Genomic DNA, 24,565 nt, shown 5'->3' on the forward strand with positions numbered 1-24,565 from the left:
TACAGAAGACATAAAGGAGGAAATCAAAAAATTCTTAGAGATAAATGAACACACAGACACAGCATATCGAAATCTATGGGACACAATGAAAGAGGTTTTAAGAGGAAAATTCATCGCCTGGTGGTCATTCCTCAAAAAAAAGAAAAAAACCAACAAATAAATGAACTCACACTTCATCTCAAAGCCCTACAAAAGGAAGAGAAAAACAACAGCAAATGTAGCAGAAGGCAAGAAATAATTAAAATCAGAGCAGAAATCAATGAAATTGAAACAAAAGAAACTATTGAAAAAATTAACAAAACTAAAAGTTGGTTCTTCGAAAAAATAAATAAGATCGACAGACCTTTAGACATGCTAACGAAGAGAAGAAGAGAGAGAACTCAAATTACTAGCATACAGGATGAAAAAGGCAATATTACAACAGATGCTACAGAAATACAGAAGACAATTAGAAATTATTTTGAAAACCTATATTCCAATAAAATAGAAGATAGTGAAGACATCGATAAATTTCTTAAGTCATATGATTTGCCCAGACTGACTCAGGAGGATACACACAATTTGAACAGACTGATATCAATGGATGAAATTGAGAAGCCATCAAAAGACTACCAACCAAGAAAAGCCCAGGACCGGATGGGTATACAGTGGAGTTTTACAAAACCTTTAAAGAAGAATTAATACCAATACTTTTCAAGTTATTTCAGGAAATAGAAAAAGAGGGAGCTCTTCCAAATTCATTCTATGAGGCCAACATCACCCTGATTCCGAAACCAGACAAAGACACCTCAAAGAAAGAAAACTACAGACCAATATCTCTAATGAACCTAGATGCAAAAATCCTCAATAAAATTCTGGCAAATCGAATACAAAAACACATCAAAAAAATTGTGCACCATGATCAAGTAGGATTCATCCCTGGGATGCAAGGATGGTTCAATATACGGAAATCAATAAATGTTATTCACCACATCAATAGACTTAAAGATAAGAACCATATGATCATCTCGATAGACGCAGAGAAAGCATTCGACAAAGTACAGCATCCCTTTATGTTCAAAACATTAGAAAAACTAGGGATAACAGGAACTTACCGTGACATTGTAAAAGCTATCTATGCTAAGCCTCAGGCTAGCATCATTCTGAATGGACAAAAGTTAAAGGCATTCCCTCTAAAATCTGGAACAAGACAGGGATGCCCTCTATCACCACTTCTATTCAATATAGTTCTCGAAACACTGGCCAGAGCAATTAGACAGACGAAAGAAATTAAAGGCATAAAAATAGGAAAAGAAGAATTTAAATTATTACTATTTGCAGATGACATGATTCTATACCTAGAAGATCAAAAAGGGTCTACAAAGAAACTACTAGAACTAATAAATGAATTCAGCAAAGTGGCAGGATATAAAATCAACACACATAAATCAAAGGCATTTCTGTATATCAGTGACAAAACTTCTGAAAGGGAAATGAGGAAAAACACTCCATTCACAATATCCTCAAAAAAAATAAAATACTTGGGAATCAACCTAACAAAAGAGGTGAAAGATTTATACAATGAAAACTACAGAACCCTAAAGAGAGAAGTAGAAGAAGATCTCAGAAGATGGAAAAATATACCCTGTTCATGGATAGGCAGAACTAACATTATCAAAATGGCGATATTACCAAAAGTTCTCTATAGGTTTAATGCAATGCCAATCAAAATCCCAATGGCATTTCTTGTAGAAATAGATAAAGCAATCATGAAATTCATATGGAAAAATAAAAGACCCAGAACAGCAAAAGCAATTCTAAGCAGGAAGTGTGAATCAGGCAGTATAGTGATACCAGATTTCAAACTATATTACAGAGCAATAGTGACAAAAACAGCATGGTACTGGTACCAAAACAAGCGGGTGGACCAATAGTATAGAATAGAGGACATAGAGACTAATCCACAAAGTTACAACTATCTTATATTTGATAAAGGGGGCTAAAAGCATGCAATGGAGGAAGGATAGCATCTTCAACAAATGGTGTTGGGAAAACTGGAAATCCATATGCAACAAAATGAAACTGAATCTCTTTCTCTCGCCATGCACAAAACTTAACTCAAAATGGATCAAGGAGCTTGATATCAAATCAGAGACTCTGTGTCTGATAGAAGGAAAAGTTGGCTCCGATCTATATATTGTGGGGTCGGGCTCCAAATTCCTTAATAGGACACCCATAGCACAAGAGTTAATAACAAGAATCAACAAATGGGACTTACTTAAACTAAAAAGTTTTTTCTCAGCAAGAGAAACAATAAGAGAGGTAAATAGGGAGCCTACATCCTGGGAACAAATTTTTACTCCTCACACTTCAGATAGAGCCCTAATATCCAGAGTATACAAAGAACTCAAAAAATTAGACAATAAGATAACAAATAACCCAATCAACAAATGGGCCAAGGACCTGAACAGACATTTCTCAGAGGAGGATATACAATCAATCAACAAGTACATGAAAAAATGCTGTCCATCTCTAGCAGTCAGAGAAATGCAAATCAAAACCACCCTAAGATACCATCTCACTCCAGTAAGATTGGCAGCCATTATGAAGTCAAACAACAACAAGTGCTGGCGAGGATGTGGAGAAAAGGGTACACTTGTACATTGCTGGTGGGACTGCAAATTGGTGCGGCCAATTTGGAAAGCAGTTTGGAGATTCCTGGGAAAGCTGGGAATGGAACCACCATTTGACGCAGCTATTGCCCTTCTCGGACTATTCCCTGAAGACCTTAAAAGAGCATGCTACAGGGATACTGCCACATCGATGTTCATAGCAGCACAATTCACAATAGCTAGACTGTGGAACCAACCCAGATGCCCTTCAATGGATTAATGGATAAAAAAAAATGTGGCATCCATACACAATGGAGTACTATGCAGCAATAAAAAATGACAAAATCATAGAATTTGCAGGGAAATGGATGGCACTAGAGCAGATTATGCTTAGTGAAGCTAGCCAATCCCTAAGAAACAAATACCAAATGTCTTCTTTGATATAATGAGAGCAACTATGAACAGAGCAGGGAGGAAGAGCAGGAAGAAAAGATTAACATTAAACAGAGACATGAGATGGGAGGGAAAGGGAGAGAAAAGGGAAATTTCATGGAAATGAAGGGAGACCCTCATTGCTACACAAAATTACATATAAGAGGTTGTGAGGGGAATGGGAAAATAAACAAGGAGAGAAATGAATTACAGTAGATGGGGTAGAGAGAGAAGATGGGAGGGGCAGGGAGGGGGGATAGTAGGGGATAGGAAAGGTAGCAGAATACAACAATTACTAATAGGGCATTGTGTAAAATTGTGGATGTGTAACCGACGTGATTCTGCAATCTGCATTTGGGGTAAAATTGGGGGTTCATAACCCACTTCAATCTAATGTATGAAATATGATATGTCAAGAGCTTTGTAATGTTGTGAACAACCAATTAAAAAAAAAAGATGCCCCATGTATAAACAGCCCACTGTCTCAATCCACTCAGGAAGCTGTAACAAAATATCATAAACAGTGTGGATTATAAAAAACAGACATGTATTTATCATTCCTCATGGTTCTGAGGTTGAGGGTCCAAGATCAAGTTGCCGGCAGATTCGGCATCTGGTAGGGATGGACTCTGCTTTGTGCAGGGTGGCTTCTCCTTGTATCCCTACAAGGTAGAAGGGCCAACAAGCTCCTTTATGCCTCCTTTATAAGAACACTACTCCCATTCATCACACTCTGCCCCCATAGGCCCCACTTCTTAAATCCTGTCACATTGGGGACTAGGTTTGAACACATGCATTTTAAGGGAATGCAAACATTTAGATAATAGCAATAATTAGAGTTATCCTTGTCTGAGGATAAATATCTAATAAATTAATAAAAATAAATAAAGCTGTGGTTACTCCTCTGAACACCATCTTTCTTTTTCCTGTTGGATATAATAATGGTCATCTATTACATAAAAAGGACAATGCCAATAAATTTCCAGAAAAGAGATACTACAAACATTATTTTCAGGTCCCAATGCAATAAAAATCAATTAATAAAATAATGATGATTGAAACACTACATATGAACCAAAAGAAAAACAAATATAATATTCAGAATAATCATTGCCTTACTTTAAAAAAGGCAAAATAGATTAAAAATAAATGAAATATACATTGAACTCAATAAATTAATTAAAACCAAATAAACCAAAGGAGACTAGAAAGGGAATTCACTAACAGGAGAAGACATGAATTAGAAAATCAGGGTCAATATAGTGGCAAAGTGCTGGCAGAGTTTATATCAAGAATAGATAAAGAGAAGATGGCGGCGGGAAGTGAGTAAGCCGCTCCGTGCTCCGCGCCGCTGCGTCTGAAAAGATGAGGTAAAGATCATTAAAGGAGATCTGTCGACAAAGACCCAGCACCGTGTCAAAAAAGGGGCCTAGGTGGAGTGAATCCACCACGACTCCAGCCAAGGTGGAGTGAGTCCATCACGACTTCAGCGCGAGCAGTAAGGCTGCAGCCCGAGCTGCCCGGCTCCCTCGGCCCCTTCTCCTTCTCCTCTCCGACTTTCCACTTTGCTTCTCCCCAGCTGTCTCTCCTCCCACACTCAGTCCCTAAATCTAGATCTCAATTTCTTTCCCCCACCCCGCCCGCTCTCCCGCGTGTCCGGTACCCGGCCCGCGTGGCCCCGAGGCGCTGCCTCCCCTCCCCCAGCCCGCACCCCCTCCCCGGGAGTCCCAAAGGCCACAGCTGAGCCGCCACCGCGCCGCCGCCACCGCCGCCACCTCCCGCAGAGCACCATAGAGCAGACTCTTCACTGCATGAGTGAGCTGCCGAGTTAAATGAAACAGCTGATAAGATGAGTGACAACTTAAAATCTCAGTGATCCAACATGCCAGCGGACGCGGAGAGATCAAGTCTCTAACCCCTTCAGCTGCTCGAGCATAGGGAGAAGTAAACTGTCAAAATACTGTTCGCTCAGGACCACTAGGCACTGTTGAGCTGAAGGGGATCCCGGGCGAACAGTATGCCCCTTTCAGAACACACCGAGCCCGGATTGGGCTACATTCTAGTTCTGGTTCGCCTGCTTCTAGTGACTAAGCACTAATGATCCCGCTGAAATAACTAGTCGGCCCACCTGAACTCACAGAGATAAAAGCCAACTGAGCACAATAGTCAGACCCAGGGTATCCCTCTGTTGACAACAGAGGTCCCTCGCACCAGCTACCAGGGGAGTTGCTACCTGAGGGCAAACAAATTCGCTGGGGGTCCTCAGCCCCAAGCCCTACAAACTTAGGGTCTGAGGGAGGCAAACAGAAAGGGTGTACCCAGGCATCCATGGAAACAGGGCTCCCAGGAACAGCAGACCCGGCGTGTAGCCAGTATTGTGGCGAGTTTCACAGGTGAGCAGGGCCTGGCTTGAGGAACCACAAGAGAAGGCCCTAGGCACTCAGGATTGGAGACCCGCACAGTCTGGGAAGAAGAGCTGAGGAACAGTGATTGGTTCCCACCCATCAAGAAGAGAAGGCTGGCCCAGTTCCCACCTACTGAAAGAGAAGTTAATTGAGCTCTATGACTGCATTTAATATTATTATTTTTTTAATGATTGTTATTGGTATTTTTTTTAAGTTTATTTTCACTTTTTGTTGTTGATGTTGTTGTTGCTCTTCAACTTTCTTATTAATGATTTCAATTTTTTAATTCTTTTTATTCTATTATTATTACTATTATTTTTTAAACTTTAATTTCCATTTGTTTATTATCATTATAATTTTTTTTTTGGTTTTAAATTTTTATTTTTTCGTTTTTTCTTTCTTTCTTTTCCCTTTTTTTCTTTTGCCTTTTCATTTCTTCTCAATTTTCTTGTTCCCCCTCTCTTGAATTCTACCTGCCTACACTCACTCTCTTTAGTGACTTCTTCCCTTCCCTTCTAATACTCTCCTCCCAAGCATCAAATAAATTTATAAGAGTCAACAGTAACTCAGCAGTCAAACAGAACAAGAAGTATCATGAGCATAAAAAAGCAAGGAAGAAAAGGAGTACAAACAATGAAGGACAGCCTAAATATTCAGGAGGACCTAGAGTCATCCGAAAAATGGTCATATAAAGAACTCAAGGAACACCTTAGACAGATGGAATGGAACCTTAAAGAGGATACGAGACAGCAAATTCAAGCAGCGAAAGAACACATTGAGAATGAATTACATAAACAGATAAAAGAAGAAGTTAAGCATCTTTATCAGGAGATAGAGATTATAAAAAAAATCAAACAATAATTCTAGAAATGAAGGAAATGATAAACCAAATTAAAAACTCAATTGAGAGTATCACTAACAGAGTGGAGCAAGTAGAAGCCAGAACGTCAGATAATGAAGACAAAATATATCATCTTGAAAAGAGTCTAGCCAACTCAGAAAGGCTGGTAAAAAATCACGAGAAAAACATCCAAGAGATTTGGGATAACTTAAAAAAACCAAACTTACGAGTCATCGGGATAGAGGAAGGCACAGAGATTCATGCCAAGGGAATGAGTAACTTGCTGAATGAAATAATTACAGAAAACTTTCCAGAAATAAAAAAGGAAACAGATATGAAAATTGTAGATGCATACAAGACACCGAGCACACAAAATCACAGTAGACCAACGCCAAGACACATTGTTATGAAGATATCCAATATACAGATCAAAGAGAAAATATTAAAAGCTACAAGAGAAAAGAGGCAGATTACATTCAGGGGTAAACCAATAAGGTTAACAACGGATTTTTCATCACAGACGCTGAAAGCGAGAAGATCCTGGAACATCGTTTTTCAAACACTGAAAGACAATGGATGCCAACCACGAATTCTGTATCCAGCAAAATTAAGCTTCAGATATGACAACGAAATAAAAATCTTTCATGATAAACAAAAGCTAAAAGAATTTGTAGCCAGAAAACCAGCATTGCAAAGCATCTTGAGCAAAACTCTACACGAGGAAGAAATGAAGAACAATAACCAAAACCATCAGCGGGAAATGCCTTGGTAAAGACAGAGGATGGGGGGAAAGCTAATCATGGAGAAACAAACTAAATTAGAAAAAAAAAAAGAGATAAATAATCAAACATGGCAGGAAGTACAAACCACATATGAATAGTAACTCTAAACGTTATGGCTTAAACTCTCCAATAAAGCGACATAAGCTGGTAACATGGATTAAAAGAACAAATCCAACAATATGCTGCCTCCAGGAGACACATCTGATTGGAAAAGACATACACAGGCTCAAGGTAAAAGGTTGGGAAAAAATATACCACGCACACGGTCCTCGTAAGCAAGCAGGGGTGGCCATTCTCATATCGAATAAAATCGACTTCAAGACTAAGTTAATCAAAAGGGATAAGGAAGGACATTATATACTGTTAAAAGGAACCATTCACCAACAAGACATAACAATTATCAATATTTATGCACCAAATAATGGTGCTGCGACGTTCATAAAACAAACTCTCCTCAAGTTCAAAAATCAAATAGACCACAACACAATAATCATGGGTGACTTCAACACACCTCTCTCACCATTGGACAGATCCTCCAAACAAAAGTTGAATAAAAAAACTATTGACCTCAATATCACAATCAATAACCTAGACTTAACTGACATATATAGAATATATCAACCATCATCAAGTGGATATACTTTTTTCTCAGCAGCACATGGATCCTTCTCAAAAATAGATCATATATTATGCCATAGGGCAACCCTCAGTAAATATAAGGGGGTAGAGATAATACCATGCACTTTATCAGATCATAATGGAATGAAACTGGAAATCAATGATAAAAGAAGGAAGGAAAAATCCTACATCACATGGTCAATGAATAATACGTTAATGAATGATCAATGGGTTACAGAAGACATAAAGAAGGAAATCAAAAAATTCTTAGAGATAAATGAAAATACAGACACAACATATCGGAATCTATGGGACACAATGAAAGCAGTTTTAAGAGGGAAATTCATCGCCTGGAGGTCATTCCTCAAAAAAAGGAAAAACCAACAAATAAATGAGCTCACACTTCATCTCAAAGCCCTAGAAAAGGAAGAGCAAAACAACAGCAAATGTAGCAGAAGGCAAGAATTAATTAAAATCAGAGCAGAAATCAATGAAATTGAAACAAAAGAAACTATTGAAAAAATTAACAAAACAAAAAGTTGGTTCTTTGAAAAAATAAAGAAAATCGACAGACCCCTAGCCATGCTAATGAAGAGAAGAAGAGAGAGAACTCAAATTACTAACATACGGGATGAAAAAGGCAATATTACAACAGATGCTACAGAAATACAGAAGACAATTAGAAATTATTTTGAAAACCTATATTCCAATAAAATAGAAGATAGTGAAGACATCGATAAATTTCTTAAGTCATATGATTTGCCCAGACTGAGTCAGGAGGATACTCACAACTTAAACAGACCAATATCAATAGATGAAATAGAAGAAGCAATCAAAAGACTTCCAACCAAGAAAAGCCCGGGACCGGATGGGTATACAGCGGAGTTTTACAAAACCTTTAAAGAAGAATTAATACCAATACTTTTCAAGTTATTTCAGGAAATAGAAAAAGAGGGAGCTCTGCCAAATTCATTCTATGAGGCTAACATCACCCTGATTCCAAAACCAGACAAAGAAAGAAAACTACAAACCAATATCTCTGATGAACCTAGATGCAAAAATCCTCAATAAAATTCTGGCGAATCAGATACAAAGGCACATCAAAAAAATTGTGCACCATGATCAAGTAGGATGCAAGGATGGTTCAATATACGGAAATCAATAAATGTTATTCACCACATCAATAGTCTTAAAGATAAGAACCATATGATCATCTCGATAGACGCAGAAAAAGAATTTGACAAAGTACAGCATCCCTTTATGTTCAAAACATTAGAAAAACTAGGGATAACAGGAACTTACCTCGACATTGTAAAAGCTATCTATGCTAAGCCTCAGGCTAGCATCATTCTGAATGGAGAAAAATTGAAGGCATTCCCTCTAAAATCTGGAACAAGACAGGGATGCCATCTATCACCACTTCTATTCAATATAGTTCTGGAAACACTGGCCAGAGCAATTAGACAGACGAAAGAAATTAAAGGCATAAAAATAGGAAAAGAAGAACTTAAATTATCACTATTTGTGGATGACATGATTCTATACCTAGAAGACCAAAAAGGGTCTACAAAAAAACTACTAGAACTAATAAATGAATTCAGCAAAGTGGCAGGATATAAAATCAACACACATAAATCAAAGGCATTTCTGTATATCAGTGACAAAACTTCTGAAAGGGAAATGAGGAAAAACACTCCATTCACAATATCCTCAAAAAAAATAAAATACTTGGGAATCAACCTAACAAAAGAGGTGAAAGACCTATACAATGAAAACTACAGAACCCTAAAGAGAGAAATAGAAGAGGATTTTAGAAGATGGAAAAATATACCTTGTTCATGGATAGGCAGAACTAACATCATCAAAATGGCGATATTACCGAAAGTTCTCTATAGGTTTAATGCTATGCCAATCAAAATCCCAATGGCATTTCTTGTAGAAATAGATAAAGCAATCGTGAAATTCATATGGAAAAATAAAAGACCCAGAATAGCAAAAACAATTCTAAGTAGGAACTGTGAATCAGGTGGTATAGCGATACCAGATTTCAAACTATATTACAGAGCAATAGTGACAAAAACAGCATGGTACTGGTACCAGAACAGGCGGGTGGACCAATGGTACAGAATAGAGGACACAGAGACTAATCCACAAAGCTACAACTATCTTATATTTGATAAAGGAGCTAAAAACATGCAATGGAGGAAGGATAGCATCTTCAACAAATGGTGTTGGGAAAACTGGAAATCCATATGCAACAAAATGAAACTGAATCTCCTCCTCTCGCCATGCACAAAAGTCAACTCAAAGTGGATCAAGGAGCTAGATATCAAATCACAGACTCTCCATCTGATAGAAGAAAAAGTAGGCTCTGATCTACATATTGTGGGGTCGGGCTCCAAATTCCTTAATAGGACACCCATAGCACAAGAGTTAATAACTACAATCAACAAATGGGACTTACTTAAACTAAAAAGTTTTTTCTCAGCAAGAGAAACAATAAGAGAGGTAAATAGGGAGCCTACATCCTGGGAACAAATTTTTACTCCTCACACTTCAGATAGAGCCCTAATATCCAGAGTATGCAAAGAACTCAAAAAATTAGACAATAAGATAACAAATAACCCAATCAACAAATGGGCCAAGGACCTGAACAGACACTTCACAGAGGACATACAATCAATCAACAAGTACATGAAAAAATGCTCACCATCTCTAGCAGTCAAGGAAATGCAAATCAAAACCACCCTAAGATACCACCTCACCCCAGTAAGATTGGCAGCCATGATGAAGTCAAACAACAATGAGTGCTGGCGAGAATGTGGGGAAAAGGGTACTCTTGTACACTGCTGGTGGGACTGCAAACGGGTGCGGCCAATTTGGAAAGCAGTATGGAGATTCCTGGGAAAGCTGGGAATGGAACCACCATTTGACCCAGCTATTGCCCTTCTCGGACTATTTCCTGAAGACCTTAAAAGAGCACACTACAGGGATACTGCCACATCGATGTTCATAGCAGCACAATTCACAATTGCTAGACTGTGGAACCAACCCAGATGCCCTTCAATGGATGAATGGATTAAAAAAATGTGGCATTTATACACCATGGAGTATTATGCAGCACTAAAAAATGACAAACACGGAATTTGCAGGGAAATGGATGGCACTAGAGCAGATTATGCTTAGTGAAGCTAGCCAATCCCTAAAAAACAAATACCAAATGTCTTCTTTGATATAATGAGAGCAACTAAGAACAGAACAGGGAGGAAGAGCAGGAAGAAAAGATTAACATTAAACAGAGTCATGAGGTGGGAGGGAAAGGGAGAAAAAAAGGGAAATCACATGGAAATGGAGGGAGCCCCTCATTGTTATACAAAATTACATATAAGAGGTTATGGGGGGAATGGGATAACAAACATGGAGGGAAATGTATTACCGTAGATGGGGTAGAGAGAGAAGATGGGAGGGGAGGGGTAGGGGGATAGTAGAGGTTAGGAAAGGTAGCAGAATACAACAGTCACTAATATGGCAGTATGTAAAAATGTGATGTGTAACTGATGGGATTCTGCAATCTGTATTTGGGGTAGAAATGGGAGTACATAACCCACTTGATTCTAATGTATGAAATATGATATGTCAAGAGCTTTGTAATGTTGTGAACAACCAATAAAAAAAAGAATAAAGAATTTATATAAATTAAGACAAAATAATAACCCAAAATTAATAATAGATAAGGAACTTACCAGAAAGGATATTTAAATGACTCCTCAACATATGAAAAACTGTTTCATATTTTAAATGCAAATTAAAAACACAATGAGACATCACATTTTCTCTTCATTTTTATTACCCTTATCTTATATTTTGACTTATGCACTGAATTGTTAAAACCCTAACCCCCAGTAAATCTGCATTTAGAGACAGGGCATTTAGGGAGGTAATTAAGGTTAAATGACATCCCAGGGTAGGGCCCTAATCTGATAGGACTTGAGAAATCTTAGAGAAACTTAAGAGTTTCTACACAGTTTTCCACAGTTGCTGTACTAGTTTACATTCTCAACAGTGAACAAAGGTATTTTTTTCTTCACATCCTCACCAGCATTGGTTTGTTTTTTATGATAGCCACTCTCTTTGAGGTAAGATGGTATCACACTGAATTTTTTCCCCCTTTGGTGTTTGCTAAGGATCAACCCCAAGGCCTTGTGCATGTGAGGCAAGCACTCTACCAACTTAGCTTTTTATCCAGCCCTACACTGTAGTTTTAATTTGAATTTCCCTGATGGCTAATGATATTGAGCATTTTTCAATTTTTTATTTGGTCATTTGCATTTCTTCTTTTGAGAAATTTCTATTCAGACCACTTGGCCATTTTTTTCAGTTGGATGACTGACTTTCTGTTAAGTTTTCTGAGTTCTTTATATATGCCAGATATTAATATGGAGTTTACTCAGAAAACTAAGAGTAGAACTATTATATAATCCAATTATTCCACTCCTCAGTATATAAAGTCAGGAAATGAAGTCAGCATACAAAAGAAATACTTATGTATCCATATTTACTCTGGCACTATTCACAAAAACCGTGACATAGGATCAGACTAGGTGCCCATCAACTGATGACTGGGTAAAGAAAATGTGGCACATATGCAAAGTGGAATATTATTCAGTCAAAAAGAAGAATTAAATTCTGTCATTTTCAGGAAATAGAGGTCACCATGTTAAGTGAGATAAGCCAGACACAGACACACTTTCTTTAAAAAAAAAAAAGGCAATTTATCTAAAGCCACTCCAGCCCTGGCTTAAGTCAATAGGACATGCTATATTTCTCATCAAAAAGCTGTTATCTGCAGCTACTGTCAGGGCCTCCCTGACAATAAGAACATAAATTACCCTGAAGAAGAGATTTTCATGACCTTTTTACAGACCAAAAATTTCAGGACTCAGAAAGACAGGATAATTAAAAGACCACTAAACATAAAATAACAGTGGGGAATTAAAAATCTGATACAAGCCTACTGTGAGTCAAAAGTTGAAAGGTGGAAAAAAAAAGTTGAAAGGTGGTTGCTAAGCAGGAATCTCTAAAAAACTTCCTTAAGATCCCAATAAAACTGGGAAACAAAGAAGGTACTAGTCACTCTCCTCCCTGAGAGGACTCACTCTCTGCCTTCACAGTGTCTTTTTTTCCTTCTCCTTTCCCTTCTAGTAAACTTTGCAATACTTTTTACCGAAGTATCTTGCCTAAAATTTTCTCATGCCAAAGCAAAAGGGCTGAGAACACAATGCTACCTTCGTAACTAAGTACCTGACAGAAGAGAGATTACTAGGGAAGATGTCTTTGTCATGCCCCCGCTGCTTCTTCACAGTTATCCCTCAAATAAATCTTACATCTCTTAAGAAAAAGGAAGAGGGATTATCAGGAGGACTGGGGAGGGTACCAGGGGGAAGGTAAGTGGAGGGATGGAAGAGTGGATGGATAAGATGAATGCATGACACATGCACATAAGGAAAGATTAGAGTGAATCTCATTAATTTGTACAATTAATGTGTTAATTATAATTAAAAATTATTTTTTAAAAAAAGAGGAAGAGCTACCAGAGGTCTTTCCCTCCCTCACATTGACCATAAAGAGCATGTGAGCACATAAGAAGGTGGCTTGGGAAGACGGCACCGAAAACATACCCACCTGTGCTTTGATCACGGACTCCCCAATCTCCCAAACTGTGAGAAAATGTCTGTCTGTGATGTAACAGTCCTGTGGGATTGTTACAGGGCCTTCCAGGAAACAGGCAGCAGGAAGATCCCCCTTCAAACCCTAATTCTTATGATCAAGTAAAAAAAAAAATTCAGACATGTCACTCAAGTAGCAGGCGTGAGTTTATCAGAAGGGATAGGAAAGGAGGTACTCTCAAGGGAGAGAGTGGGTCCTCTCAGAGAGGAGAGGGACCGTTTCCAGAGGGTCCTGCCCAGGTCCATCTTTTGGCTTTTGACTGACTGCAGGACTTTTGAGTTCCTACAGCTATAAAAACTCTAGGTCACTCTGGTCCATGTTGATCTGTTCTCATTGGAACCTGTTCTTACAGCTATTATGGTTGGGGGGAATATCTTTATCTCCCTAAGTTCCAAGATCTGGTCTGTGTAAGGGTCAATAAAGTACCCCTACATTGCAGGGTAACTTGTATGATTCTCATTGACATTTCAGAATCAACATTTCTCCTCTAGACAACATGTAGTTTGCTGAGGAATGTAACATACTCTGTTGACTTAAGCCTGGCTGGGCTGCAGATAATTTGCTTTTCAAAGGTGAGAGCATGTGGGAGTCAGCACAGCAGGCCCAGTTTATAGAATCATTCCCTTAACCTCATATTCCCACCACTCACATGTCTGTCCCCTATCAGTATTTTGATATGGAAACCTGAGCACACTAGTATAATTGCTCCCTGGACAACTGTGTTGCTACAAATTCTGTCTAGGCAGACTCCCCTTGATGCCATTTGCATTTTCAGAGGGAGTACTTAGAGAACCAAAGCTCTTCAGTATCAAAGCAAATTCATCCTTAAAGGGGAAATTCCACGCCTGCACAGTGGCACATGCCTGTAATCCCAGCAGCTCAGACGGCTGAGGCAGGAAGATCTCCAATTCAAAGCCAGCTTCAGCAAAACCAAAGTGCAAAGCAACTTAATGAGACCTTGTCTCTAAATAAAATACAAAATAGGGCTGGGGATGTGGCTCAGTGGTTGAGTGCCCCTGAGTTCAATCCCCAGTACTTCCCGCAACCAAAAAAAAGTGAAATTCCAGGCATCCTGACAGACCTTGCAGGAAGTTAGAGGTGGGAAATAGACTTGTAAGTTTGGATGGGGACATATCAAAGAGCCTTAAATGTCTAGCTAAGAAGTGTAGAATTTATTTCAGAAACAATCCTGCCTCATTGAGACTTTCTGAAAAGGATATCATAATCAAACTTCAGGAAGATAAAAATCCAAATTGCTATCAGAGTTATTGTTACTATTAATTTCAATGATTTTTATAATAGTGAGCATTTATTGAGCACTTAATCTTTACTAAGTGCTCTGTATACATTCTCTTTACATAAGTGAGAGGAAAATGTAGGAAAGACTTTGAAATGTACTAAGAAGATTACTGGATGCCTTGAATGGAAAACAAGGCATGCTCTGAGTTATGATTTATTGAGCTATTCTATAACTCAGTAAGTAAGGGAAATTGTTAACCTTGGAAATAACTTTCATTGAAATCCAAATGAAATGTGGCCAGTAGAATGCACTTGATTATTGTCTCTTGAATACACCTAGTTTGCACCTATTTGTAAATTCATTTTGAGGAAGAATAGAAGAAATAAAAGAAGAAAGAAAAGGAAAGGAATAGGAGTCTACCTTTAAATCTAAAATCCCCTAGGGACTCCCTGGCCTGTTTTTCCTAGGCTGCCACTCTCAAATTCTTGAGAAATCTATAAATCTTAAAGTTACTGTAAGTTCACTCATCTACAAAAATTGCTTTGTTTCATGCTTACAAGCTCTGTTAGTTTACACAATGTACCTTTAGATTAGATAAAACAAAGGGAGATATATTTTATGAAACCTAATATGGGTTCATCCCAAAGTTATTAATGAGAGCAGAAAACATCAACCTAAAGACCCTATAAAAGAAGAAGAAAAAGAAAGACCAGACCATAGCAAACATCTTATGATGCACAAAAAAAAAAAAACTGGGTTTATCTCACATGCCTCCCCATGCCCACCCCTCACAAAGTGTCCTTTAAAAGAAAAGTCTGAGTCAGGTACAGTGATACACACCTGTAATCTGAGGCAGAGGGATTACAAATTCAAGTCCAGACTCACCAACTCAGTGAAACCCTGTCTCAAAGTTACAAATAAAAAAAAGGGGGTTAGGGCTGAGCCAGCACAGTGGCTTATGCTTGTAATCTCAGAGCCTCAGGAGGCTGAGGCAGGAGGATCATGAGTTCAAGCCAGCCTCAGCAAAAGTGAGGTACTAAGCAGCTCAGTGACACCCTGTCTGTAAATAAAATACAAAATGGGATGTGGCTCAGTAGTCGAGTGCCCCGAGTTCAATCTCTGGTATCCCCCCAAAAAAGGGAGGGGGAGGGCTATTGCTCCATGGTAAAGCACCCCTGGGTTCAATCCCCAGTACCAACAATTAAAAAATAAATAAAATGAATGCCTAAGTCACCAAAAAAGTGCTTCTCACTCTCAAAGTTCTGGGTATCTTGAATATGTATCTTTAACTTCATTGGTCTTTTTCTCCAATTTTTTAAAATTTGTATGTACACTGCTAAAAATTGAACTGAGCTGCATCACCAGTCCAACTTTTGCTCACTAAGTTGCTGAGGCTGGCCTCAAACTTATGATCCTTCTGCCTTATCCTCCCAAGTCACTGGGATCACAGGTTTCTAGCTCAACTTTCACTGTCTAATAAAGCTCTTTCCTCTTTGCTGAAACCTGATACATCCTTAAATTCTTTACTGTGATGTGTCAGTGGTAGGTAGTAGTAATGGGCAGTGAAATGTGAACCAATAATATGGCAGGGCCACAGGGTTTCTTGGAAATTGCCTTTAATGAACAATCAAGTGACTTATAGAACAACAGGTGTACTAACACTGAGTTACTACATGGAAACAAAGGGAACCAATTAAAAATAAGGCAAAAAGATCAATGGGGCTAACTCCTGTATATTGTCAAACACCACCTTTTCTGCTTAAGGTCATTGTAAAGTTAGAATTTATGGCCAAAGGTTTTCCCGTGAATATCAAGAGGGGAATTTTTTGTTAATAGCACAGGTACACTAAGATGAAGTTTGCCCCATCATGGACCCCATCACCTGCATTTATATAGGATTTCAAGATGAACCCCCACCCCCAATGGAATGGTCCCCATGAGAGTTTCAGGAAAAAAAACCAACTATGGTCCAGAATTCCCCTCCTGACGTGAGGAGCAGTCAAACATCTGATTGATAAAGATGACAAAAGTGGACCCCAGTCCATCAACCAGTAATAAATCTGAAAGTAGCATTATTTCCTTTGTCATCCTCTGCTTGAAAATGACTCTCTCCCTCCCCTTTCCTCACCCCACCCCCAAACATGGTCTCTGCTTGAGTCTTACTCATAATAAAATTCTCTTGCTTGACTTTTCATGTCTGACTTTAAATTTTCTTGTGTTGGGACACAAGAACCCGGGTTTGGAGCTTCAGTTCCTCACTCTGTGATATCAAAAGCCTGAAAGTTCTGAGTACAACTCTCCTCTGCCTCTGGTGAGGCCACCTTGATCTCCCTTATGGTGACAATTTCAATGTCCCTTATTGTCTACATTAGCTGTGGTTCTCTGAATTCCCCTTTAAGCCAGTTATGTCATCTCACAGGTTCCTTTATTAACTAATGAGTTACATAAAGTCTTTGACACATGTTCGTTTATATTTGTAAGTCATGATTTTAATACATATATACACACACACACACACACACACACATATACATACATATACATATGTATATCCATATATATGCATCCATATATATTTCCCCACTATAAAACTGATACTATTATTCTTTCTAGTTCACAAAAAGGAAAAAAAAAGGTTTTGGGAAGAAAAGTAACCTACTGAGGTCACAGTGAACTTGAAATGGGGATCAGGATGGAAGACCTATGCTGGGAACTGAACCCAAGGTCTTATTCATGTTAGGCAAGCCCCGTACCACTGAGCTACAGCCCCAGCCCCCACCTGACTTTCCTGACTACACTGGGCTTGCCACTCTCACAACCTTTCTCTAGAGTGTTTGTCTGAAGTCCTCCCCATCAACTCTCTGCAGCGTAAGAAGGCCCCTGAGGCATCATACTGTTCCACAATACAGCATTCTCACTATTGTCTGTCCCACCTGACCAAATAATCACTACAAATAAGAAATGGAAAAGTAACAGCAAGAAAGAATGCTTTGCAGCTGAGATTTAGAGAGACAGAGGAGCCATCTTTTTGTATATTGTCAGTTACCACCTTTTGTGCCAAAGCAGGTGGGGAAGGGCTGTAGGGAAGGGGTGGGGGTGGACAGCATGGGTGGCCGCTTACCATTTAGTTTATCTACTAAGGATCACCACCAAAAAGTAGGCTTCACTGCTCTGTCTCTAATGATTTCTCTGGAAATGTTAAAGATGGTGTTCATAGTAGTGATCCTAATCTCTTTCACATCCTCCTAGTACTGTGAATTTATGAGAGAAGTTACCTTCCTAAATCAAAAGATCACAAAGACAATTCCCTGAATGTATGGAATACCACAGGTTTAACTGTTTCAGACCTACTGTTGTGGAACAGCCTTGGGAAGTAGGCCAAGCCCATGTTATTATAATCTCCATTTCACAGTTGAAGAAATTAAGTTTCATACAGGTGAGATAATTTGCCCAAAGTTGGGTGGTAAAATATTACAAAAACTGTATTCCTCTCCTTAATCCAGTTCAAGTCTTTCCTGACTACTGCATCCCATCTTTCTTCACACACACACACCACTTTCACATGTGCGTACATGGTACTATCTTCTGCCCATATCAATAGGTCAGATCACTCCCACCCTCACCTCCAACCTCACAACCCTAGACTAATTCCTCCTCCTTTGGAACTTAATTTACATGTCCTTCCTTCCACTCTCCTGGACTGGATTCACTTAGCTCCTCCCACTTGTGAACAAGGAGCCCTCCACTTCTCCCAGGACAGCGATTGCCACAGTATAGCGCAATTACCTCTTTAGTCATCTGTGTCAGCTAATAAATTGTAAGCTCTGCAAAAGCAGAAACATGGCACATTGAAGATGATCAATAAATGCCTAATGACTGTTGAAAAGAACAGATGCAACCTCAGGTGAGACCCTCTTCCCTGCAAGGCTCATACATAAACCAGTGGCTGAACTCCACACTTAAAGGGAAGCTAAGCACAGGACTTCTGAATTTCCAAAAGAAACAAAAATTTCCCCCTTGGGGCCAACATCTCCCTAGGCCCAAATATATTCCTAAATTGCAAATTAAGCCCTTCAGAAAATTGTTTTCCAGTTTGCAGCCACCCAGGGAGCCACTCCTATGTGCTTTCAGGCATGTCCGTGGGAAAACATTTTGCCTTGGGCCATGTCACCAGTAAAATGGGATGAGTCAGACCTTGCCCTGGCTAGGAGAAAGCATAAATGTGACCTTAATTCTCTTTCCTGTCTCTGAGATCCAGGTGCCAGACACTGTTCCTAGTGCTTAAGAACTCATTTAACCTTCACAACTTATGAGGTAGATATTCTTATTGTTCTTATTTTATAGATGAGGAAACTGAGGCACAAAAAGATGAAGAACCCTACCAAGATCATACATCTAGAAAGTAGTGGAGCTGAGATTCAAAGCTAAACAGACTGACTTTTATGTACCTAAGGACTCGCTGGGGCCCCAACAGTTCAGGGCCCTGTTCTCTAAGAAAACTATTCCACCAACCACCCAACCCAGGCACAAATTTCTGCCCCTTCTCTGAGGCCTGCTAGAAATTATTTGTAGCAGAATGTATTTGGTATTCAACTCCCCATTTGGTGTTTCTATTTGCTGCCCTCATCTTCCCTTAGCCCCGAACGGAGTCTTCTTCATCTTGTCTTTACATAGGGAAAGGAGAGCCTGGTCAAGGGGAGATGGTCTGGGATATGCAAAAAGAAAGCTAGCTACTGGCTAGAAGAACACCTGTCACTCAGAAGAGAAGGCTGGGTATATTCCTAAGGAAAGCCTCCGCAGCAAGTTAGCTCTAGTAGAAGAGGAACCTCTAATGTTTTCATCGACAAAACCAAAACCTAAACATACATTGTCCTCCACTGCTTAGGACCAGAGCCCTCTGGCACCACTGGGAGGCAATAGAAGGCGGATTAAGCTCTGGGAGCCAGAGCCTGTGTCCTCATCTGCATTCTATAAGTGCTTCATAATTAATGATGCAGAGATGACAATCTGTATTCTATTAGGCTGATTCTTTTGCAGAAATCAATAGTCTGTCACAGGAAATCCTTTTGGGAAGAGACTGTTTAATCATCTTCATTATCATCATCATTATCATCATGATAGATAACATGTATTGAATTCTTGTCATGTGCAAGGCACTGTCTATGAATAACCATATCTCATCCTCCTTCCAGCTTTTAAAAATGCTTATTAAACATCAAGTACCATAAGGTACCAATCCCTAACATTAAATCAAGCCAATGCCTGTCCTCAGATGGTTTTATTTCAGGCAGCCTGGCAAAAGACCTACAGAGTAGAATAATAAAACGTGTGCTATGCACATTATTGGAAAATAAGGTTGCTATATAAATGGTGTTGTGATTTATAATGGCGTAACAAATGGGTTCAAATCCTTCCTCAGCTACTGTGTGGCTACAAATGAGTTAACTAATCTCAGTTTCCCCAAAGGAAAAATGGAATAAGAAAACCTTACCAGAGCTGAGATGACCAAATGAACGTCACAATGGCTGAGAGCATGGGGAGAGACCTGCTCCCTTCTGCCCCATGTGGACATCTAAACTCACCCTTTGACATGCCAGGGACATTGGCCAATTTTTAGAGAAGTCTTCATAAGATTCTTCCTTCACTTATTAAATAGAATGAAATCGCATCTTTCAGCCTTTTCTTGATATTCCAGGGTCATAATTAAGCTGTAAGACTGTTTTTACATTGTGACTCTAGGTTATTATTGATTCTTCATTCTTCTTCCTCTTTTCAGGAACAAGTGTCAACTCTGAGCAGCATATTCTCCCACCCTCCCCATAACCCCCCTCCTTGGGCTTTGCCTCATAAACTTTAATTTTCACAAAACTATAACTCAAAATAGATTCTGGCCAGAAGATGCCCCTGCTGTTGTCTCCTGCAGAATGAGGGTTCCAGGAATGTGGCAGCTCCTCTTCTTCATCCTCGGAGGTCTTTGATCTGACTTCCATCTTTGTGAATGTTTTCCAGATTGCTTAAGTGTCCCCCTCCCCATAAACAAATTCAGGGGATACCCGAAGTGGTTATTACTAAATAAAAATAACTTTCACCTTTCATCTTCTCCTGTATTAATTACTTAATTCTTAAGCCTTAGGTGGGAGAGCAAAAAGTAGGAGGAGATAGAGACATACCCGGCAATTCTTTTTCCATATGTTCCCAAATTCTTAGTATAGTCCCATGCAGCTAAGCCTGAGCATAGCTCTGCAATCTGTAACAAGTCTCCCTTTCCAATGGCAGACGAGTCCTAGCTGAAATCCAAAGCCAAGGGAGGTCTTTTTAATAATCCTCAGTGTCGCCCTTCCTCTTGGCCTGTCCAAATAAAGCCCATGCTTGCCGACCCAGTCAAAGTCCTGTCACTTCATGAAGATTTTCCTGAGCAACCCAGCACACCGTGACCTGTCCTTGCCTGCACTCTGCTCACAGATACCGATCCTGCGACCTTGAGGCCACCTTGGCAAGGTTGCCTTCTGCTGACATTCAATCCAAATGTGAACTTTCCTCATTATTCCACCCTCCCTCTAACCATGCACAGAACTTACATTACTTGCACATTTTCCTGTAAATTTTCTAGGGCAGTGAATTTGTAGAAGGTCTGTCTCACTCCCACCCCCAATGACTATTTCTAGTAGTTAAAATTTAGGACTTTCTGGCTTAGCCTGGGTGGAGGAACAAGCCTAGGTGGGTGTAACCTGGAGAAATAGGACCCCTCACCCTAAATGCACACCCATAACCTCTGTCACCTTAAATCAAAGGGGAAGTTGCTGGCAGCTGAAAAGCTCTTACCTCTAACTGGCCTGCTGTGTCCAGGCCACTGAAATTACCCTGGCCAGTCTGGGTGCAAATTAACACTGAGTCAAAATAAAACTCCAGCCTTCCAGAGTGAAAAGAGCTAATAAATCCTTCGTGAATAAGACTTTCTAAATGGAGTTTCTTTTATGAGGCAATTCATGGGCACTTCTGGCTTTTTCTACTGGAACAGCAAACTACAACTGTATATATTAACAAAATGGTGTTGAGGGATTGGGGAAAGGAAATCAGCCAGGATAACCGTGTCTGAGTCCCAAACAAGATTATCCAGTTAAGTGGGGTTCCCTGTCATGACTCCTTGCTTGCTGATCCAGGTGACTTTTAGGGAAATGCAGTTCCAAGAAAGATGGAACTATCTGTACTCGGATGCAATGGGACAGCGCTTCCTTGTGCTAAAACCATGAGAGCATGAATATTAATTCTGTGGTTGTCAAATGAAGGAACTATCCAAAGACAGATTATCTTACACTATCAAGTCACTATGGAGTGTTTTGTGTGTGTGTGTGTGTGTGTGTGTGTGTGTGTGTATATATATATATATATATATATATATATATATATATATTCTCTTGTTTTGAGGGATAAACATGAAACTTTTTTCTTTCAATTTTTTTAGCAGTCCAAATAATTTAATGTTTTCCACTAACCCATTGGCAATAGGTTTGCAGGCCAAAGGGAAAAGAGAATGTAGGGACAGAAAAGAAGAAATAGGAGGCCTACAATAAGAGTTCAGAAACAGGAGTCTGAGTGCCAAGTATGTACTTTCCTTCTGTGAGCTGTCACAGTAATCTAATAAGAGTAATGGTTACAGAAATAATTATGTGCCTTGTGGTTTACGTGGATTATCTCATTTAATCATGTTCTATTACAACCATGTAACAGATGAGAAAAGCAAGGCCCAGGAAAAACATCACCTGTTACAGGTTACACAATTTGGAATTACAACAATAGAAATTCAAACCTAGGTCTCCTTACTCCAGGGGCAGGGTTCCCAACCACTGTGTGGTGTTGCTTCCCACCGCAAGGAGCCAGCAGAACCCAGCTTTGATGTTCTGAAGTTTACGAGCCCCACCGGAGCTCTGCGCCAACACAGGTCCTCATTCTAATTGGAGATCAGAGTCCTTCACTCTGAAGAATGCTGTAATGTGGGAGGCGTTTCTTGGCCATGGAAACATCTCCTGGGATTGATTTCCAGCCCCAGGAGTCAAGCAGCCTGCACTCTTTCCTGGGCCCTGCCCCTGAGAGTTGCATAAGTCTGGGCAGCTCAGTACATCTTTATACTTGATTTTAACAGAATACAGTACTATACCTCAGCAAGAAGCTGAGCAAAAGCTAAATTAGGCCAGGGAGAAAGAAAGGGCTTGGAGGTTCTGCAGTGTGAGCCAAAGCATTAGTATCACAGAAAGCTCTCTCCTGCTTCTTTTAGGTGGGCAGTTTGTCCTCGCCAAGAGTCTGTGGGATGGGGATTTGGGTTGATGTGGATACAAGGATTATATTCTGTTCCTAGGAGAATACTGTCAGCTCAAATGGGGTCAAAGCCTCATGCAAAGGATTCTATCCTCTTGGGGGATAACAGGAGCCCTTTCCTCCATCCTCTTATCTCCCAGTCCCCACATTACCCTCCTTGGTCTTTTTCAGCTGTCACCTCCCAGCCCCACTCTTTTATGGTTGGTGTGATGAGCATCCTGGCACCCATTGCTATCAAGTCTGCCATGTCTCCTCTTGAAGTATGACAGCCAAGGTCAGATGGCTCATGCTCAGGATGTTAGAACGGAATGCATCTTGCTTCAGTTTTGATGGGAGCACCAAAACAATGGTTTAGGATATCAAAGGAAGCAGGAGGTAGGCCTCCCAGGCACAGGCACACAGTGTAAGAATTTACAAAGGGAATGAAAGAGAACCTGTTCCATCATGTGTGGACCCTTAACCAGATCAAGATACAAGGCTACAGCCAAGAAGGATTTTAAAAGAGGTTGACTGGGAGATTTCTTTGGAGAGTGGTTGCAGTCTGTGACTTGCCATTCCACTTTTTTTTTTCCTCAGGGATAGGGATGAACTACCCCTAACAACTCACCCAGAGAGGGACTTCAAGGTAAGTCCTCAGGATGCTCTGCTTCTGACTTCTGAGTTCTGCAATGGAGGGACTGAGGACTGGTACCTGGCTCATGTCTCAGGAACATCACAAGCTCCATATGTGAGGTTTACCTGCTTCCTAGGAAATGTACAAGTCTAGAAAAGAGCAACTACGTGGTGGTAGCTGAGAGGCTGCTGCACAGAGATGAGTCTATATACCTGAGGGATGTAGGAGACTTCTTCATGGACCACATACATCCAGGAAAGACAATAGACATGAAGTCACTGTGGGCCCTGAGGGGGGTGCCTATAAGAGACTAGAGATGTACCCAATGTCCAGAGGCTGAGTAAGAAATCCCAAGGGAATACCTGGAAGAGCAGGACAGGGAGAGGAAACTATCAGGGAAACCCCAAGGAGACTACAAGAGACTCAATAGAAAAAAGACTTTCCTTTAACCACTTTTCAGGCTCAGAAAGTATGCAGTCACCCAGCCAATAAAAACTGTCCAATTTTCTCCCACCTTTCACGTCAATCCATGGGGGGGATCAAAATAGCAGCAAACTGTTTGGAGAGGGAGAGGAAGAGGAACAGAGGGCAAAGCCCCATTTTCCCTCGAAGACTTTCAGAGTGAGGCAGCTCTGCTCTTGGGGGTGGGGTGGGGGGTATTTCACATTGGTCCAGTTCTGAATTTTGATACCTGTTTTGGACTGGCTGTTCTAATTCCTGACTCTAGTCTGGAGCTGATACGATCCTAAGACTATCTCCTAAGAATGAGCAGAAAGGCCATGGAGTCTGCAGATGTAGAGAAAGATCTCCCACTGAGTTAATCTAAGTATAGAGAAGTATATAGAGAAGTTAATCTAAGTTCTGCTTCTTCCATGCTGGTTATAGGGCTGTGCTGCTCAGTGGTAGAATGCTCGTCTGGCAAGGGTGAGGCCCTGGGTTCACTTCCCCAGTAGCACAGGGGAAAAAAAAGTCCATGTCCCATACTGGTTATGATCACAATGAC

General features: G+C 40.0%; 1 long non-coding RNA gene across 13 annotated transcripts in view; it reads right to left on the reverse strand.

The window, feature by feature from the left end:
• The window catches only part of LOC308632269, a 371,322-nt gene extending 350,250 nt beyond the window's left edge, over nucleotides 1-21,072 (reverse strand). For all 13 annotated transcript variants that reach the window (XR_014018473.1, XR_014018474.1, XR_014018475.1 and 10 more), the window contains exon 1: nucleotides 20,807-21,072. This is a non-coding gene — a long non-coding RNA (uncharacterized lncRNA). The remainder of the gene's footprint in view (nucleotides 1-20,806) is intronic.
• Between the last annotated feature and the right edge of the window lie 3,493 nt (nucleotides 21,073-24,565).

The sequence above is a fragment of the Spermophilus citellus genome (genome assembly GCF_964194105.1).
Source record: "Spermophilus citellus genome assembly, chromosome: 13".
Lineage (NCBI taxonomy): Eukaryota > Metazoa > Chordata > Mammalia > Rodentia > Sciuridae > Spermophilus > Spermophilus citellus.